The following is a 6000-nucleotide window of genomic DNA, read 5'->3' as shown; positions in this document are numbered from 1 at the left end:
GACTGGGTGTGTGCCCAGCGGGCTGTCAGTTGGGAAAGGTGTGTGTACACTGAGACTCTGTCACCTCCGGGCTAGATCAACAGCACGTCATCACTGAACTCTGCCAGTGTCAGAGCCCCATAAACCAGCACTGGCAAATAGCTTAAGATGTTAGAGATTCAACCTTGCAGAGTGCTTTTAAAATTGAATCAAGTCTCAGAGTTTTCCCTGAAGGGAGTGGTGGGACAGATTCAACCAGCTGTCACCCCTTAGCCTGTGACTGTGCCACCCCCTCAAGATAGACTACACCAACCTCACTCTTTCTGACAGGGGTGTCTGGTCCTCGTGTCCTGCCCAGAGCAGCCTTGATTTCCCCTGCTTCCCTTTGATTCCCAAATCTGGTTCATCCCGGCTGCAAAGGCAGCCCTTGTCATGCCTTCAGCGCTCCATCCCCCAAAGGGTTTCTGTGCTTGCCAAGTGATTTCTAGGGCACAGCCATCACACTCAGCAGCCTGTCACACTTCTAGCAGCTAATCTCTAGCCAAGCACGTTGGGAACATTGTGTTTATACATGCCACTGCAGGGCCAGGCACAGGCCAGTGCAATTAGGGAGGCTTCTGCAGCTCATCCTGCGGGACTCACCCTTATCATGCCAAGAGCAGAGGCAGAGTCCAGGGCTTGGAGCTGGATGGGCTCCCTCGGGGCAGGACTGAATTGCCCTCAGTGCTCTGTCCCCAGCCTGGTCGTTTCTCCCTCTTTATCCGATCTGAGACATGGTGCTGCAAATAGGCTGAGCAGAGCTGAAAACAGCACTCGGGATGGTGGCATCCCACAGAATTACTGCAGCTCCATAGCCACCCAGCAGATGTGTCTGGGCCCAGCACTGTGGTACCTAGGTGGCTGCTTGCAAGTGTAAATATGAGGCCACGCCCCAGACCCACCCACTGATTTTTCTGATCTCAGTTCAGTGTCCAGTACCTGGAAGGCTCCTTTAATTGCCATCTATTTAACTGGCCACAGAATTCAGATCTAGGTTTCAAACCGGGTGGTGAAACCTGAGGGACTTTGCCGGGGGAATGAGGAGTTGATGTGCAGTGTGGATCAAGCTCTGGGTTTGAAGCCCGAGTGTGGTTTTGGCTGGGGCCCATTGCTAACAGTACCCTCTGCTTGAGAGCAGCTCTGGGCCTGCCCAGATCCGCACAGTTGCCAGCTGGAAGCATCCAACTCAGGCGTATAAAGGAAAAAGCTGCTCAGTGTCTGGCAGCACCCAGGAAAATGAACAGGTCATCGGGGGCCTATCCTGGGTAGCGTGGTATGATGACCGTGAGCTGCTAAGCCTGGGATGGAGACCAGGGGCGTTAGCTCGGCTGCTCTGGTACAGTGGAACTCTCTATGATAAGAGCAAAGTGTGTCCGTGCAGGAGACAGAGCTTTCGCGAGGCTGTTCCCAGGCTGTGGAATGAACAGGCCCAAATGCAGGACCAGCCCAAACCTCTCACCTCCTACTCCAAGTGCCCAGCACACGTCTCTGAGCGGCCTCCCCTAACACCAACACAGTAATGCCCGCAGGGAGTATTTACAAAGGAGCACTAAGGAATGAATGGGTAAGGCAGGCTGGAGTGCTGTCAGCTTCACACCCGGCTATGGGGACTCATGGGGTTGGGGTAGGATGTGAAAACTCTAGGGTGAGCCAGGATCCAGAGTAGGGTACCAGGGAGCAATGCTCAGGGCTCTGTGCACTTTTCAGTTAAGAAAGAAATGGAAAATTTCTTCTTCTTGAATGTATAAATCTCTGAGATGCCTCCAAGCCCAATGGGTTCACTTAGCCCTGTGCTCTCTACATACATGGAACGGCTGGGACAGCCCTTTGTCCAGGAGCAGAGCTCTCTGCTGCATGTCACATGGTAGTAGGGTGACCAGACAGCAAGTGTGAAAAATCAGGACAGGGGGTGGGGGGTAATAGGAGCCTATATAAGAAAATGACCCAAAAACTGGGACAGTCCCTATAAAATCAGGACATCTGGTCACCCTACCTGGTAGGGGAGCTGCTGTTTCATGATCCAAGGAACTGGTGTCAGAGGGCCCACGTTCCCTGGAGGAGCTGTTATTGAGGTGACATCAGGGAACCTGGCCATGCTGGGAAGTTAAGCTGGAAGCTACTTGGCCACATGGACAGAGCAGGGCACATGGTTTGATAAAGTGCCACTTTTTCAACCTAACCTGCATCCAGCTTCTCTCTTTGCTAATGAAACAGCTCCCTCCACTGTTAGGGTTGCCAGTTTTGGTTGGACATATTCCTGGAGGTTTCATCACATGACACAATCTTTAATTAAAGATAAATCTTTATTTCCTGGAGGCTCCAGGCCAGTCCTGGAGAGTTGGCAGCCCTGTCCACTGTAGAGATTCTGCTCTTGCTCCTGGAGCCATGTGTACAGATACCGTGGGCTCCCCAGTGGCCACCCCAGATCAGCAGCCGCCCTGCTCAGGAAATGTTGGCCCCATTAAAATCTGGGAAAATAAATAAAACCACTGTTTGGTTCTGGGTCACTTGGTTGTCTTTCTCCAGTGACCCACCAACCATCCCAGAACGATCTCGAGTCAGGCAGGCAGGCGGGGCACAGTGTGACCAGGCCCTACACCAGGCGCACCCCTCATGGTCCAGAGCAGAGAGATGGCGGAAACGCTCGCCGAGCCCGACAGTCCTCGGAAGGGCTGCTCAGAAAGGCCGTCCTTGTACCTGAGCATGTGTGTGTGGGGCTATCTCGCTTTGCCCACCCGCTTTATGGCGCAGAGCTGTGAGCGATGGCTGAGGCACACCGGTGCCTTATTTTCTTGTGCTCTTTGTTTGAACGCTGCAGTTGGGTTAGTATCTCCAGGACACCCTCCTATCAAAGGTGGAAGCTCTCAGAGCGCGGGGAGGGGACAAGAGCTGTCGGGGAGTGCCAAGATGCTTGTCGCTTGCTGTGAATGGTGTGTGTGTGGGGGGGGGGGGGGCGCGGCTCTTTCCCTGCCCTGTAAAACTCCATCAGCCATTTCAGGCTACAGAAAGTGAGATGGGCTGGGGTTGTTTATTGGCTAGTAATTTCCTCCGCCACTGGGTGTTCTGCATCAGAAGGAGGAGCCTCCTTGCTGCAATCCCAGAAGGAGCTGCTGTCCATCTGGGTAACTTTCCAGCGGCAGAAACTGTTGCAATGTTAGGAATGGAAGAGTCATAGCACAGTGCTCCCAGCTGTCTGCAATGCCTCCCTACTAGGGTGACCATACATCCCGTTTTGGCTGGGACAGTCCCTTTTTTAGGCCCGTCCCGACTTCTTTGGCAAAAGTGGGCATTTGTTCCATTTGCTCTTGCCAACTTGACTACTTGGCAAGAGCAAAAGGGACAAATGCCCACTTGTGTCAAAAAACTGGGGTGTGGAGGAACATGCTGGGGCGTGTGTGGCGATGCCAGCCCTGTGCAGGTGGGCAGGCAGGGCTCCAGCGAGCAGTGATGTCAGCCCCGTATGGGGAGGGGGAGGGCAGGGCTTGGGTGATCAACTCAGGCCCCTTGGGAGGGGGATGGCTTAGGTGAGCGGCTCTAGGCAGCCCTGTGGTAGGAGTGTTGGGGGGTTCTTGGGCCAGCCCTATGTGGAGTCCCATTTCCCCTTTGGGAAACATGGTGACCCTATTCCCTGCAGACACTTGTCTGTCACTGTCAGGAGGTCTCACCCTAAGATAGTGACCACCCTCCCTTCCCCCCAGAGCTGGATGTGGCCCAGCAGAGACCCAGCGTGTTTTGGCTGCTGGTGCAGATAAGGCCCAACGGCGCTAACATGAAGTGCGGTCACCCAGTGACTCCCAGGGAGAGCTTGCAGCAGAGCTCACTTGGTGCATCGTGCTCTGCACACGCTTTGGCTCTGTCCCCCAGCAGTCATGGTTAGTTGTGGCAGAGGAAGAGAAAGGCGCGAGGGGACAAGCACAGCAGGCTTTCTGGTGCAGGAGCTTTGCTGCTTGAGGTAAGGACTACCTGGCATAAGTCCCAGCACCCCTCTGGCTGGTTAAGGAGAGGTGCTGGTGAGTTTCAGCGAGAGCCCCTGTTTCTTCCTGGGAGCCTGGTGGCTGCCGTAGAGAGCCCTGAGAGTTCTGGATCCTGTAACAGGAAGGGGATGCTCATGGCTCTGGCAGGGGTGTGGTGTTCAGAATAGACAGAGAGGGCTAGTGCCACAAAGGGGACTCAGAGTGAGCACTGCAGTCCCTAGTGTTAGGCGCCTCGTCCAGCCCACAGCCCAGCTGAGGTATTCAGCCTCCCTAGACAATGCCTGGGGAGAGTTAGGCACCTACGAATGGGAGCCACAACCCCAGCATGCAGAGTTAGCAGCTGTCTCTGCTCGCCAGGGAAAGGCATTGGAGAAGGGGACTGGATGCAGGGGCTCCCATGTCATAGGCGAGAGCTCTAACCAGAGCCAGTGCTGCGCATCAGCAGACTAAGCAATTGGTTAGGGCCCCAAGCAGCTCAAGAGGCCCCTCTTTGGTATTTATTATCAGTTGTGTGTGTGTGAAAATTATTCCTGCTTTGGGCCCCCAATGGGCTAGCACTGCCTCTGCTAACCACTAGGCTACAGAGCCATTCTCATGCTTGAGCTCCCTCTCTGGGGCCCAATGAGTCTTTCATTAGTTAGCCACAGTGGAGCAGCTTCAACAGGCAAGAATGAGGGGTTCCCCACATCAGAGTACCCCGTAGCTCGGTGGTTAGCGCATATCCCTAGGAGGCAGCAAAGCCCTCTTCAGGCAGAGGAGAGTGTGAACCAGCATTTCCCACATGCCTGGTCTGTGCGCTAACCACTGAGCTACAAGTTATGGGGGAGGTGAGGCTCCGCCTTCTTGCCCCCACCCTCCCAGCTGTTTTGTGGGAGCTCTGGGCCTGCAGCTGGGGTAGGCAGGGGATGCCTAGCTTCTCTCGGATTGTGCAGCGCCAGATGCCTAGCATGAGGCTGCAGTGCACAGGCACAGAGCCAAGGGCTCTGAGAGAGCGTCTTCTGCAAACAGGCACCAAGAGCGTTTTGGCGCCTACAGGCTTGGGGGCAGCTGGATGGGGGCTTGGTGAGTCCTAGTGAGGCCTGATCCTGAGATTTAGGTGCCTAAGGCCCATTTTGAATGCAGCCCTACAGTTATTCAGGTCTCCTTGGAAGAGCCAGGCACAGGCAGAAGTCTCAGAGATTGCCTCGGCATCTGCAAGAGAAACTTTTGCTTTTTATTATCAATAATAGTAACAATCCTGATAATTAAAGTATTTATTCTGATTGGCTAATTTATTCACATGAGTAAATGATCATCCAATCAGACCACAGTATTCCAACGTACACCATGATCAGAGAAATGGCACCAGTGCTAACAGACAATCCGTTCTCTAGCTGGGCCTGGGAACGAGCCAGCAGGCTTTGCTGGTTTCATGTGCAAAGCTGTGCCATTCTGCTTGTTCCTGAGAGTCCCGGGAAGCTAGGAGTCTCAGGCAAAGCTGACAGGCAGGGCTCCCCACTGGTACATTGCTGCAAGCCAGGGGATAACAGAACGCAGCTCGATCTGTCGAGAGAGTCCAGCAGACATTTGACGCAGAAGCTAGTCATGCTGGGTGCCAGAAGCTTAGCTTCTGAGGCTTCCACAACATGCTGGGAAAGCAAAAGCTGTTTGGGCCAGCCTCGAGAGCACCAGCCATTTCATTCTAATGGGACAGTATAACTCACATCTGACCCAGAGATCAGCTTTTCTAAAAGCTCCAAAGCTCTTGCAACCCTCAGACCAAGAAAAATGCTTCAATTAGCTTGTTATGAACCTGACAGTGAAAATGTGGAATTTAAATAAATACAGAGCCCTTAAGGCTGAGCCCCTGAGAAGCTCATAGTGAACTGTGTGACACTGCACGCATATTCATCATAGTAATATTATTACAACATTGTTATGGCATAATTATGATGCATTTTGTACAAGATAAGTCATGTCAAGTGTCATTGGAAAAGTTATGATTTGCTGAATATGATTATCCTATTTG

Source organism: Lepidochelys olivacea, assembly GCF_965140295.1.
Source record: "Lepidochelys olivacea isolate rLepOli2 genome assembly, chromosome: 14".
Lineage (NCBI taxonomy): Eukaryota > Metazoa > Chordata > Testudines > Cheloniidae > Lepidochelys > Lepidochelys olivacea.
Note: the sequence above shows the minus strand (reverse complement) of the source record.